At 42.1% G+C, this 15,375-nt stretch overlaps 1 protein-coding gene and 1 long non-coding RNA gene across 2 annotated transcripts in view; both read right to left on the bottom strand.

The window, feature by feature from the left end:
- Positions 1-15,375, bottom strand: part of TMCC3 (transmembrane and coiled-coil domain family 3) — a 289,285-nt gene that overhangs the window by 143,968 nt on the left and 129,942 nt on the right. The gene's annotated exons all lie outside the window — the stretch shown is intronic.
- LOC129655211 (uncharacterized) overlaps positions 1-15,375 on the bottom strand; it is a 157,523-nt gene that overhangs the window by 13,345 nt on the left and 128,803 nt on the right. The window contains exon 5 of the long non-coding RNA XR_008715828.1: positions 4,724-4,858. This is a non-coding gene — a long non-coding RNA (uncharacterized LOC129655211). The remainder of the gene's footprint in view (positions 1-4,723; positions 4,859-15,375) is intronic.

Here is a 15,375-nt window from a genome sequence, read left to right as displayed (position 1 = left end):
CCTGGAGAAGATGGGGATGCTTGTCCCAGGGAAGGGGTCTGGAGACTGAGCCATCAGCAGCCCCCTCCTCTCTTATTAGACCAGGAGCTGAGTATTCCACAGCCACTCAAAAATTCTTGACAAATCGCTCAGAGAACTGAATGTAATCAGGGAGGGTGGACCTGCACGAACAGGAATGAGAGTTATTTTCCCCAGGAGCAGACATACACAGAGACTGGGCCCTGGGAACATCTGTCTTGCTGAAGGAATGCTGCCAGGCAGGCAAGGTTCCCAGCTGCCCTGCCATCAAAGCAACCCTCTCTGTGGTTTCTTTCTCTCAGGTGGCCTGAATCCTCACTGACATCTGGCCTGGCCTGTTGGCCAATCAGAATTACTGAGCCCTCCTTCAGGACACCCTTTTGATTTCTAAAGACCTGCCCCTCTGAAGCATGTACAGCTGGAAACACTGAAAGCTTCAAGCCCAGTTTAAATGAAAAGTGTAAGCAATCTATGCATTAATTCTGAAGTACCTTGACTTTCCTAATGAACTGAGGGTTAGACAGTCACTGGCATGAGTCTGGGATGTTCTGCCGAGGTCCCCATGTGCCCGTTAACAGCGAGACACAAACACAGGGACACGGGGTGACCTGAGACCCTCAAGGCCAAGTCCACCCACACAGGGACAGCTGCCAGGGGGGGAAGCTCGGGGGCTGGCGCTGGAGTCGCTACCACTTTACTGCTTTGAAATGTGCAACTCAAGTGTGATGAAGCTGTTGTTTCCGTTAAGCTGTAGTGAAAGTGAAGTTGCTCAGTCGTGTCCGACTCTTTGCGACCCCATGGACCGTAGCCTACCACGCTCCTCCGTCCATGGGATTTTCCAAGCAAGAGTACTGGAGTGGATTGCCATTTCCTTCTCCAGGGGATCTTCCTGACCCAGGGATCGAACCCAGGTCTCCCACATTGTAGGCAGATGCTTTACCATCTGAGCCACCAGGGAAGTCTATTATGCCGTAACTCACCTACAAATTAACCTCGCTGCACTGATTCAGTTAAATGATGTTTTAGAAACAGTTCTGATCCCAGTCTTTGGAAACAGAAACTCATTCTTCCTTTTCCCCCCAGTAAAACCCATCCCCCCTCACTGCCCCAAATTCCATATCTTACTGGTGAGCCTTCTGAAATGGATGTGTGGTTATGTGTGCATATGCAGGGGGTGGTAGAGGGTGAGTTGGGAAAGTGGCACATGTATGCTATCAGAAAGCACAGAACTGGTTTTAATACTTTCCCAAATGAACACACAAACTGCACTTTATACCTTTCCAGGCCGCGGATTTCTCATCTGCCTACGCTCCCTGGGAAATCAGATGAATGGTCTCAGAGCCTCTTGCACTGCACTGTCAGCGCTTGGACCAAAAGCACCCGAAGAGGAGGGCTGGCATCAAAAAGAGCTAGAGGTCACAGGGAGCTCGGTGCTCTGTGATGACCCGGAGGGGTGGGATGGGGGTTCAAGAGGGAGGGGATAAACGTATACGCAGGGCTGACTGACTTTGGTGTACAGCAGAAACGAACACCACACTGCAAGGCAATTATACTCCAATTAAATAAATAAATAGAGCTAGAGGTTTAGTTGTTTTGATGATTACGGCTGGAGCTGACCGTGTCGTGATCTTTCACAATGCCTACCTGGGGAAAGCTTAGTAAATACTTATTGAACTGAGCAACCTTTGTCTCCACTCCAGCTGCTATAGAACTGTGTGCATGTTCAGTTTGAACACTAAACAAAAAAACAGAGTGCAAGTATGAAATACTGTTGAACACACAATTAAAATGTATTCAAAATGGACCCGAGTCTATTATTAATTACTGTTGTTTGGTGAGCTCCGGGGGAAATGTGGCTCTTTTCATCTGGGGGGATTTAAAAAGCCACACAGGCAGTTCCCGTTGAAACACACTTGCTAGGGGCCTCCTGGGTCTAGGCAGACTGTGGTACAAGTCCACGAGGGCTACATACTGTGCTCGGTATATGGGGAAATTCTTCCCCTGGGCTTCATCTGAGCCCACCTCCATCCCTCACCACCTCACAGGACAAGATGCAAACTCGCAACTCATGCCAGATGCCCTCTCTGACCCGAGATCTCTTCATGTAGAGCAGTCTGCCTGCCATGGACAGAGTCTGACCCTATTCACGTTGCATGAGGTCAGGTAACATGTAGTTGGGTTAGACTGGATTATGGACAACAATCCTAACCAGAAAATGTCTAGAATGATCTGTGGTCCAGTGTGAGTGAATTTATGCCTTCAGCAACAATGCCAAGACTTGGGATATGATCGAGACCCAGAAACGCTGAACGAATGAAGTGAAAAACCAGGCTACATCCTACATTTTTAAGGAAGCAGTTAAACCAAATCCACAGCAAGATCTAATCTGAATCATATGAAATAAGTTTTAAGGGTTCATGTGAGGTGAATGGGATGAGAAACTGGCTAGCGATTCCTTACGCTTGTAAACGACTTCCTCAGCACTTTCATATCTGTGATCTCACTTCTTATAACAAAAACCTTATAATGGTGGTTAAACAAGTATTATTATGCTTATTTTACAGATGGGGAAACTGGCTCAGAGAAATTGTGATTGGTTTAACAACTTTAAACAGAGCTAGGATACAAATTCTAATGTCTTTGACCTCACCTTACCATAGGAAGCTATACTTACTATTGTTTATCTTTTAAAATTAAGCTACATATAAACACAGCCTCACACAAGCACACAGTACTCAGAACATCTTCCTGCCTTCATCAGTGTCTGCCTCAGTGCTTCCACAATGGAAATCAACTGACCTGGGAGGCAGACAAACATGGATTCAGGTCCCCACTTGGATCTATGTGACTTTGAACCACTAACCATCTCTCTACGCCTCTGCTTATGTATCTGGAAAATGAGACTAACAAGATCTGTCTCAAAGGGTTACTGTGAGGATTAAATGAGAATACAGGTAAAGTGCTTAATATGAAGATTAACACATTGTCAACATCCAGTGAGTGACAGCTCTCATGATTATTATGGTAAAGTGAAGGAGAAAAATGTAAAGGAGAAAAACTATGAATTTGAATTGAGGGTTATACAGCCTAGCTTATAGTGACTCGTAGCTGTTAGTTTCAGACTGGATTACCAGTTGAAAGAGTTTAAAATCACTGAGTACAAGATACATAAAATGAGAATCTAGGAATGCATTGAGATTTTCACATTTTTAAGCAGAGAATGTCTACATGCATTTAAACATAGGCGTACACACTCAACATTCAGAAGTGGAAACAGAGACAGATTTTATTTTCTTGGGCTCCAAAAGCATTGCGGATGGTGACTGTAGCTATGAAATTAAAAGACACTTGCTCCTTGGAAGGAAAGCTATGACAAACCTAGACAGCATATTCAAAAGCAGAGACATCACTTTGTCGACAAACGTTCATCTAGTCAAAGCTATGGCTTTTCCAATAGTCACGTATGGACATGAGAGTTGGACCATAAAGAAGGCTGAGTGCTGAAGAATTGATGTTTTCAAATTGTGGTGCTGGAGAAGACTCTTGAGAGTCCCTTGGACTGCAAGGAAATCAAAACAGTCAATCCTAAAGGAAATCAACTCTGAATACTCATTGGAAAGACTGATGTTAAAGCTGAAGTTCCAATACTTTGGCCACCTGATGTGAAGAGCCGACTTATTGGAAAAGACCCTCATGTTGGGAAAGATTGAAGGCAAAAGGAGAAGAGGACAGCAGAGGACGACATGGTTAGATAGCATCACCAACTCAATGGACATTAGTTTGAGCAAAGTCTGGGAGATGGTGAAGGACAGGGAAACCTGGCATGCTGCAGTCCATGGGGTCACAAAGAGTAGGACATGAGTTAGCGACTGAAGAACAACAACCACATACACACTGATGCAGGTTGGGGAAACATACACCTTAAAGCAAACTTCTTGATGAACTGCAAAAATAACAGCCCAGTGGACTTCCTTTCGGCACAAACAACACTGCAAGTGAGAGAATAAGATCCATTCTGCTATGACTCTGCACCCACTACAGGTAGAAGTTCATCCCCTGAAAGTACAACACACTATAAAGATTTGATCGATTTCCTTTAAAGTCTGGAAATCAGTTCTGATCACGAACCTCACTATGATCTCTAAAAGCTCTTCAACATGTTTCAAGGCTGAAAATCCAAAAGATTCCAGGGATACTGATGGCTAACAATAATTAACCATCTTTTTTCTTTTTTAAAAACTGAAAGCTACTAATACAATACATCAGAGAGCCAACAGATTCTTTAGTAATAATTCACAATGAGCACAGATTCTGGAACTGGATGGTCTGAGTTTTTTGTTTGCTTGGCCACACAGCATGTGAGATCTTAATTCCCCAACCAGGGTTCAAACCTGGACCCTCTGCATTGGGAGCACAGCATCTTAACCACTGGACTGCCAGGGAAGTCCTGTCTGAGTTTAAATGCAGACTGTACCACTTCTTAGCTGGGTGATTCCTAGTAAATTATTTCATCTTCCTTTGCTTCAGTTTCCTATCTACAAAAGGGAAATAATAAGAGCATATACTTCATAAAGTTTCCCATGAGTATTAAATGAGATAACTGATATAAAATTCCTAGAAAGGCACTTAGCAGAGAGTCATAAATCAGTAAATGGTATCTATTGTTCTATATATACACAAAATATCCTCATTTAAAAACACTTACCACTTCAGTTCTATATCCATCCTTCCTCAGTGACCAACCTTAGAAGTTCCACCCAGACAATGATGTGAAAACTGATTTATCTTGCATTCTCTGCTCAGAAAGGCCAGGTACTGTGACTGCCACAGAATAGGTACTCTGAAAATATTTGATAAGAGAATGAAATAATGACAGCAATATTTTAAAGCACTTTGGAAATATATCATGAAAAGCATGATATTCATTGTGATCCTCAAGGGTAAGGGAGAAAGAAAAGCTATTCAAAGCTTAGATTGTCTTTCTCCCATTGGAATAAAAGGGAAATGAATAAGAGCAGCTATTGCAAGAGGCAGTGGAATTAAATTATGTCAATTTCCCAGCATGATAATAACAGAAAGCTCCATCATGGAGGCTAGGCTGGTCACCTATTCATCCACTCTGTTCTTTTAAATGACACACCATCCTCTCACAAACCCCTCTGTTACTGATCAATGTACATGAGTTACTGAGAATTCACATTATACAAAATCACAAAAAAGCAATAGGAATTCAACAATATTTTTTCTAGCTCTCACAAATATTTGGCCCCCAAACCATGGGTATCAGAGAGCTGAATTTCCAAAACGCTTTTCAACTGTCATCTGACAGCAAAATCCTATGGAGGAGGCTCGGGTCAGTGGTTCCTATGGGGATACTATGCCAGGAAAGATTCATAATCAGAAGGGTGGGAGCTGCCCAAGACCTGCAATGAAAGCTCTGGTCAAAGCCCACAGAAATTCCAGGCTTCAAACTCAGGCATTCCACACAAAAAGACAAAATTATCCCCTGGGGGACAGAAGCTGCACTGTTACAGAAGCGTATGTATGTGTATGTGAGTGTGTGTGTATATATATATATATAAGAAAAAATCAACTACTCCAATATAAAATTAAGTGGCAAAATGTCCATGATATTTCTCCCCTCTAAAAAAGAACGTTGTAGACCAACATGTATAGTGACTCTATTTAAACAAAGCCAAGCAAAACCTTCTCCACTGCCCTTCTTTCTCTGTAATTTATACATAGAAAAAAAACACTGTCTGCTCTCATCTGATTCCTCTTGAAAGGGAATCAACGTTCCACATGTGCCTTGATCAGCTCAGAGTTCAGGGGGCCTGTGCTTCACTCATTCCATGCAGTACTTTTCAAGATGGTTGTTACTGTGAACGCGTTTGTGGCTTTGATTTTTAGCAGCTTCCCTCCTCCTCTGGATCGAACCAAGATTAGACTTGACTGACACTGTCCACAGCCCCACCTGGCCACATCCAAGTTAAGTGAGGCTGTGAGTCAATGACAAGCAGGGCTGAGGGTTCAGTAAGACAGTGGCTGTCAATTCTGGCTGCATGTTAGAAAAATCTGGAGAGCTTTAAAAACTCTTAATGCCTCAGTCTAATGCCAGAGATTCTGTCTGGTTTGGTTGATTGGAGCATTCTTTTCAAAATCAGTATTTTTTTTTTTAAGCTCCCATGATTCTAATGGTACAACCAGGTTTCAAAGTCACTGCAATAGGAAATCCCTCTTAATAGGTAAATATGCTCTGGAATTCGTCTGTAGCTCGCTATCTGTAAATAGAGCTCAAGGCGCCTGACAGGACTTCTACAAAACAATTCATAGACTGCACTAAGCATTTAATAAACTACATTCAATTCTCCCAACAACTGGGAAGTGGATTTTATGATCACTTCCATTGACCAGATGCAAAAACCAGTCCTCAGGAATGGCAAGTAACCTGTCCCAGGCATTCACAGGAAGAAAGGGGAGAGATAAGGAACATTTCTGCAGATTTCAAAGACATGTCCTTCATGCTGGAACCCTTCCCCAGTGGAGCCCCATGCCTTGGCCTTACTGAAATGTTTTACTTGCTGGTGGCGCCCTGAGAGTTGGGCTCCTCTTGGTTCTCTAGGAGACTGGGGTTCAATCCTGAACCTCTGGTTAATTCTTACCAGCCCTTCTTATCTTTTGCTTCTGATACCATCTTCTTCACCTTGAAGGAACTCTGTCCAGTACAGCTTTGGTATTTCAAAATCTAGGCATAGGTCACTCTCGGGTACAGCTCCCTCTGGTCACTGACCTCCTTCCCCACCTCACCCCAATCCACCCTACCACTCTCTCCCAGACTCCACCCACAGTCGGTCCTGGGTGGCTCCCAGGTGTCTGCATGCTATGCCAACCGCAGTATCACTTAAATCTCTCTGGGTTTTTTTTCCCCACATGAACTGTCATGAAGCTGTTCATCTGGCATGTTTATGATTATTCCTTTAAATTTATATATAGGACTGATTGTTGCTTTTTCATTAAAAATATTTTTATTAGTTTGGGGCCATTATCCCAGTACTCCTATGGAATTCTGAAATTAAATTGCCGCATATCATCATGAAGTCTCCTCCTGAGATCTTTTTCTCATCTGTAAGTTTCATGACCATGGGCTCTATGTTTTTTTCCCAGATTCCTAATAAAAAGGGTTCTTCACTACTACCCTTCCTTTCATGTGGCCTGAAACGGACAGAAATAACATTCACTAGGAAACAAATCACTCACTGGACTCTCTCCAGTTAACTGTATTAGTTATTCAGTCACCAAGACTCTTCATGACCCCATAGATGGCAGCATGCCAGGCCTCCCTCTCCCCGACTATCTCCCGGAGTTTGCCCAAGTTCATGTCCACTGAATGCGTGATGCCATCCAACCACCTCATCCTCTGTTGCCTCCTTCTCCTCCCTTGATCTTTGGCAGCAACAGAGTCTTTTCCAATGTGTCAGCCGTTCATATCAGGTGGCCAAAATACTGGAGCTTCAGTTTCAGCATCAGTTCTTCCAATGAGTACTCAAGGTTGATTTCCTTTAAGACTGACTGGTTTGATCTCCTTGCAGTCCAAGAGATTCTCAAGAGTCTTCTCTAGCACCACAGTTTGATTCTTTGGCGCCCTGCCTTTTTTATAGTCAAGCTCTCACAATCATACGTGACTACTGGAAAAACCATAGCCTTGACTATATGGACCTTTTGTTGGCAAAGTAATGTCTCTGCTTTTTAACACACTGTCTAGGTTTGTCATAGCTTTCCTGCCAAGAAGCAACTGCCTTCTAATTTCATGGCTGCAGTCACCATTTGCAGTGATTTTAGAGTCCAAGAAGAGGAAATTTGTCACTACTTCCACCTATTCCCCTTATATTTGCCATAAAGTGATGGGACCAGATGCCATGGTCTTCATTTTTTTAATACTGAGTTTTAACCTGGCTTTTCCACTCTCCTCCTTCACCCTTGTGAAGAGGCTCTTTAGTTCCCCTTTGCTTTCTGCCATTAGAATGGTATCATCCGTATATTTGAGGTTGTTGATATTTCTCCCTGCAATCTTGATTCCAGCTTGTAATTCATCCAGCCCACCATTTCTCATGATGTGCTCTGCATATAAGTTAAATAAGCACAGTAACAATAAACAGCTTTGCTGCACTTCTTTCTCAGTCTGAACCAGTCAGATGTTCCATACCAAGTTCCAACTGTTGCTTCTTGACCAGCATAGAGGTTTCTCAGGAGACAGTAAAATCGTCTGGTATTCCCATCTCTTTAAGAGTTGTCCACAGTTTGTTATGATCCACACAGTCAAAGGCTTTTGTGTAGTCAATGAAACAGAAGTATATGTTTTTCTGGAATGCCCTTGCTTTCTCTATGATCCAGTGAATGTAGGCAATTTGATCTCTAGTTCCTCTGCCTTTTCTAAACCCGGCATGGACATCTGGAAGTTCTTGGTCCCTGTAATGCTGAAGCCTAGCATGCAGGATTTTGAGCATAACCTTACTAGCACGGAAGATGAGTGCGACTGGCTGGTGGTTTGAACTGCCACACAGTTCTTTAGTACTGCCCTTCTTGGGAACTGGGATGAGGATTGACTTTTTCCAGTCCTGTGGCCACTGCTGGGTTTTCCAAATTTGCTGACATACTGAGCACAGCACTTTGGTAGCATCATCTTTTAGGATTTTAAATAGTTCTGCTGGAATTCCATTGCCTCCACTAGCTTTATTGACAGCAGTACTTCCTAAGGACCACTTGACTTCACATTCCAGAACTTCTGGCTCTGGGTGAATGACCACACCATCAAGGTTATCTGGTTCATTTAAGATTTTTTTTTTTATAGTTCTTCTGTGTATTCTTTTCATCTCTTCTTGATCTCTAGTGCTTCTATTAGATCTTTACCATTTCTATCCTTTATGGTGCTCGCCTTTGAATGACACGCTCCTCTGATAGTTCCAATGATCTTGAAGAGATCTCTAGTCTTACCCTTTCTGTCATTTTCCTCTATTTCTTTGCATTGTTCATTGAAGAAGGCCTTCTTGTTTCTCCTTGCTATTTTCTGTAACCCTGCATTTAGATGGGTGTACCTTCCTTTTCTTCCTTGCTTTTTGCTTCTCTTCTTTCTTTAGCTATTTAAAAGCCTCCTCAGACAGCCACTTTGCCTTCTTGCTTTTTTCTTTGGGACGGTTTTGTTTGCTGCCTCCTGTACAGTATTACAGACCTCTGTCCATAGTTCTTCTGGCACTCTGTTTACTAGATTTAATCCCTTGAATCTATTCATCACCTCCACTGTATATTCATAGGGGGTTTGATTTAAATCACACCTGCCTGGCCTAGTGGTTTTTCCTGCTTTAGTTTAAGCCTGAATTTTGCTATGAGAAGCTGATGATCTGAGCTACAGTCAGCTCCAGGTCCTGTTTCTGCTGACTGTATAGAGCTTCTCCATCTTCAGCTACAAAGAATGTAATCAACCTGATTTCAGCCATATATAAAGTCATCTCTTATGTTGTTGAAAAGGGGTGTTTGCTATGACCAGTGCATTCTCTTGGCAGAATTCTCTTAGCCTTTGCACTGCTTTATTTTCCAAGGCCAAACTTGCCTGTTACTCCAAGTATCTCCTGACTTCCTACTTTTGCATTCCAATCTCCTATGATGAATAGGACAACTTTTTTTTAATGTTAGTTCTTTTTTTTTTTTTTTCTTTTTCTTTCTTTCTTTTCTTTTCTTTTTTTTTTAATGTTAGTTCTAAGAGGTCTTCTAGTTCTTCATAATACTGATCAGTTTCTTCGGCATTAGTGACTGGGCATAGACTTGAATTACTGTGATGTGGAATGGTTTGCCTTGGAAACAAACCGAGATCATTCCGTCATTTTTTGAGGCTGCACCCAAGTACTGCATTTCGGACTCTTCTGTTGATTATGAGGGCTACTCCATTTCTTTTACAGGATTCTTGCCCACAGTCGTAGATATAATGGTCAACTGAGTTAAATTCACCCATTCCCGTCCATTTTAGTTCACTGATCCCTAAGACGTTGATGTTTACTCTTGCCATCTCTTGCTTGACTACGTCCAATTTACCTTGATTCATAGACCTAACATTCCAGGTTCCTGTGCAATACTGTTCTTTATAGCATCTCATTTTACTTTCATCACCAGAAATATCCATAACTGAGCATCATTTCCGCTTTGGCCCAGCCGCTTCGTTCTTTCTGGAGCTATCAGCAGTTGTCCTCCACTCTTTCCCGGTAGCATATTGGACACTTTCTGACCTGCAGGACTCATCTTTTGGTGTCCTATCTCTTAGGCTTTTTATACTGTTCATGGGGTTCTCACAGTGAGTATCCTGGGGTGGTTTGCCATTCCCTACTCCAGTGGGCCATATATTGTCAGAACTCTCCACTATGACCGTATGTCTCAGGTGGTCCTGCACAGCATGGCTCATAGCTTCACTGAGTTATGCTAGCTAACTGTACAATCTTATTTTTCAAAATCTGATATGGGATTTTGTGAGTACCTTGCTGAAATTAAGATTTACTATATACTTTTCTCTGAGCCAAGTCACCATAAAGAATATTCTTAGTAAATCTTTATGGTTCTTAGTGATCTCTTTATTATTTTCTCATTCCCATCATCTATTCGAGAATCTATTCTAAACTTGTTAAGGATTAAGAGAAAGGTCAAAGACTATTTGTGAAAAACAGTATTTTCCCATTTTGGGAGCCAATGTTCCTATTCTCCACAACTTTTCAGAATTTGCTAATAGTTGCCCTAAGGTCAACGCCCTCACACATGGAATGTAATCAGACAAGGCTTTCTTACCATCTCTCCACCTATCCTTTCAGTGCTCTTCTAACTCATTTATCTTTTATTTTGGGCTTCTCTGGTGGCTCAGATGGTAAAGAATCTGCCTGCAATGGTGGAAACCCAGGTTCAATCCCTGGGTTGGGAGGATTCCCTGGAGAAGGGAATGGCAACCCACTCCAGTACTCTTGCCTGGAGAATTCCATGGTCAGAAGAGCCTGGTGGGCTATAGTCCATGAGATCACAAAGAATTGAAAATGTTAATGGGGTAACTGAAGATTCACTTTCAGTAATAAGAAATAATAGAGAGATCCTTGTGTACTTTGCCCAGTTTCCCCCAATGGTTTTTCCAAAACTGTCACATTCGATATAATACCACAACCAGGATACTGATATTGATAAAATCCTCATATCTTATTCAGACTTCCTTAGTTTTACTTGTACTCGTGTGTGTGTGTGTGTGTGTGTGTGTGTGAACTTCTCCACAACATCACTACCTGTGCAAAATCATGTATCCAGTCAGATACAGAACAAATGGTTCTAACACCACAAGAGTCCTTCGTGTTGCCTACCCACTAATCTTTTAAACATGCTTGCTCTGTTCTTTTTGGATCAATTGTCTTAAAGGAAAAAGCATATGCAAAATATGAGTTGAGAAGTGCTTTCACTGGGCTATTGGTTAACATCACTGCTTCCTCCCCCTTTTGAGCACGGTTTCTTAAAACTGCATAAACTTATTTTTTGAATACTACTACTACACTCTCCAGAATTTTTTTTAAAAATGCTTTTAAGTCCTTAGGTGTTCTTTATTTGATGCTCATATTTATAATTTCTTTGGAGTTCTTTATCTGATGTTCATTTTTATAATTTCTTCAGAATGAAGCATGACTAATGGGTGGAGAGGTTTTTTTTTTCCTACTTTGTAGCAGAAAGGAAGATAGTTTCCAATTATAAGAATTTATGAGACATCTTTCATTCGAGTATGAAACTGTAACCAGAAGCTGTAGATCTCTTACTATGTTTAAGTATCATTTTCCCTTCCATATTAAAGTATGGCATTTGACACATTCTTTGAGGAATAGGATCACATCCTACACTTCTTTTGTGTTTACAGTGGCTGCTGTCCTTGACTCTCCAGGACCCATATATCCCAGATGACTAATCTAAGTTAAGGATCAGTGGCTTTTGTGTAAAGGGCAGACAGTAAATAGTTTAGCCTTTGCCAGAAGATCACTGTTGCAACTGTTCGGTTCTGCTGCTGTATCATGAAAGCAGCAACAGGCATTATGTAAATGACTGAGCCTGGCTTATGCCAATTGCACTTTAGTAATACTTGCCAAACCCTGACCTGAACTAATCATGGTTAAGTCCCTTTCCTCAGTCAATGACTGGCTCACAAATGGACACAGGACCCAATCCTGATATGTGGAATGTGACAAAAGTTTGCTGAGGGGCTCCTAGGAAAGATTATTTCACGTTTTAGACGGTTAAGGAAGAGACAACGCTTCTTTTCCCTTTGGATATTAGCAGATCTGGATGCGATGCCTGGAACCACTGCAGCCATCTTGCTCCTGATCTAAAAATGAAGCCATAGGAGAGCAGAACCATGAGGATCACAGAGGACAGCAGAAGCTTGACACATCGTGCTTGCAGATACTCCTTCTTCTTACGTAAGACAACAGATTTCCTTATCACTTAAGCCCGAGAGTTGGCCAAAAAGCATCCTAATTACTATACCCCCTTCAACGCTTAGCAAAGTACTTCACAAAGGAAGCTCGTCCAGTAAACAACATTCTGTTGACCTGGCTCGCAAACTGAACCTTCAATGCATGCAAATTAGAGTTCTTTCCATTGTAAATAACAACCTAGCTCCTTTTAAAGACAAGTTCAAATTTTCTGGGGGGAAAAAAAAACAGTAACACTAATAAGAAGAAATAATAGTAAACCACATATTATTTAAGATGAATAGAAAACCAAAGTATTCAATAATTTTTCATTTTTCTCAAAAAATGTGTTTCAAGATTATCCACTCCTTACAGTTCTCCTCCCCTTACTTGAAGCCGTCCTCTCCTTGACTGGCCCTTGGAAGGCAAACTGCATGCAAATGTCTGTATACTCATCAGTCTTACTGGGCATGGTTCCAACTGGCCACCCCACATGAACACAATAAAAGTTAAACATCAATTAAAATTCATGCAATCCATTTAGCTCTCTGAAAAATCACTAAATAACCATACACATTTGGAACCCAAATTAATCCTAAATTGTTTCCCATCACTCTTTAGTTATCAAACATACTGGGCCTCATTTTAGACTCTATCGATTGCTCATTCAGCTTTCAGAGTAGGCCATGAAAAATGAACCCAGGATAAAAAATAAAGATGTGGAATGAGATGCCACACTGGGTCAAGTTCAGCTGGTCAGGTAAGTCTTTTAGCGATGGTGGCACTGGGGAAATTCTGCGGGAGGGCAAGCCCTATCCAGGGCTTGCTTCCGAGACATCCGCTGATTTATTCTTCTGCTTTCAACACAGACCTGGATGTCTAACAGGCATCTCACATTTTAACATGTCCAAAGCAGAATGCATAATTTCTCCTCTAAGTCTAGTTCTTATCCGATCCTTCCCATTTCAATAAATGGCACCCAACTACATAAGCCCAAAGTCAGCATCACCCTTGATTTCTTTTTTCTGTGTCCCTGCAACCATGCCATCAGCAGTTCTCACTGACTCTGCAACCAAAACCTGTGCATTCCTCCCCATCCCATGCCACCACCTGAATCTGGATCCCTGTCATGTCCTTTTTGAGATTACTGCCACCACCTCCTAAATAGCCTCCCTGTTGTCCCTTCTGCCTCCCAATAACCCATTCTTTTAAAAATTAAATACAATCCCATCACTCCCCTGCTTAAAACCCTTCAATAGCTTCCATCTGCATTTTTTTCTATTTAAATTTTTGGCTGTCTTTTTAAATTTCTTGGCCATGCCCCATGGCATGTGAGATCTTAGTTTCCCAACCAGGGATCAAACCAGTGCCCTGCAGTGGAATCTCAGAGTCTTAACCACTGAACCACCAGGGAAGTCCCCTAGCTGCATTTTAGAATTAACATGTTTATGAATTTCCTATTGCAGCTATAAAAATTAGCATAATTTGGTAGCTTAACCCAACACAAATGTACTCTCTTACAGTTCTGGAAATCAGAAGTGTAAAATTGAGGTGTCAGTAGGGCTGGGCTCCTCCTGGAGGCTTCAGAGGAGAATCTGCTCCCACGCCTTTTTTGGCTTCTAGAGCTTCCTACACTCCTCAACTTGTGGCTCCTTCCCACCTTCTCTGGTTCTCCTGCCCTCTTCGAACAAGGACCTTTGTGAGGACACTGGGCCCACCCAGGTCACTCGGTATGGTCGCCCCATCACAAGACACTTAACTCCATCACATCTGCAGTGTCTTTTACCACGGAAGTGACATATTTACAGGCTTGGAGACTAGGACACGGATAGTTTAGAAGGGCCCTTATTCAGCCTATCATAGAATCAAAAACAAGACATGGATGGACCTAGAGAGGATCCTACAGAGTGAAGTAAGTCAGAAAGAGAAAACCAAATATCGTATATTAACGCATATGCATGGAATCTAGAAAAATGGTATAGACGATCTTAATTGCAAAGCAGAAACACAGACACAGATGTAGAGAACAAATATATGCATGCCCGGGGGAAAGGGGAAGTGGGAGGAATTGGGAGATTGGGACTGACACACATACACCGCTGACACTATATATAAAATAGCTAACTAGTGAAGATATACTGTACAAGACAGGGAGCGCTAATGGTCGCCTGAGGGGAAGGAAGTCTGGAAGGTGAATGTGTATGTGTGGCTGATTGATTTCGCTGTACAGCCGAAACTAAGACAATGTTGTAAAGCAACTGCACTCCAATAAAAATTATTTTAAAAAACACAACATAAATAAACAGAGCAGCTCCTGACCATGGCTTACCAGCCTGATGTCACCCATGCAACCCAGACCTGATCGCCTCTCTCTCTCTCACTTACATTCTCCTTCTACTCAGGCTCCCATCACTCTGTCAATGTGCCAAGCTGGCTCACCCCCTAGAGTCTTTACCCCACTGTCCCCTCCATCCGGGCCAGTCCTTCCCCAGAAGTCCTCACAGTTGATTCATTCTTAAGAGCTCAAGTATCATTTCCTCACTTATCATCACCCGAGACTGCCTCCTTGACCTATATTCTCACTGTCAGTAAGTCAACTCAGGGGGAAGATTCTCTGGTTTGCTCACTGTACCACCTAGAACAGTGACTGACACTTGCCGCAACTAAATATTTGTTGAAGGACTGAACTTTATGACTTCAAAATGTTGGTGATTTCCCCATAACACGCCTCCCTATCTCATTCTGGTTTTATAATCCACAGACTTACACAAATGCTTTTTCAACTCGCCCACATCTTCATCCTAGATCAGTGCACAGGATAAGGCTAAATAAGATGAAATGTGATAAAAACAACTGTAAAGCCTGCAAAATATTGGTGGGGGAGGTG

The sequence above is a fragment of the Bubalus kerabau genome, chromosome 1 (genome assembly GCF_029407905.1).
Source record: "Bubalus kerabau isolate K-KA32 ecotype Philippines breed swamp buffalo chromosome 1, PCC_UOA_SB_1v2, whole genome shotgun sequence".
Classification (NCBI taxonomy): Eukaryota; Metazoa; Chordata; class Mammalia; order Artiodactyla; family Bovidae; genus Bubalus; species Bubalus kerabau.
The sequence above is the reverse complement of the archived record's forward strand: the minus strand, read 5'-3'. Positions and strand labels throughout refer to the sequence as shown.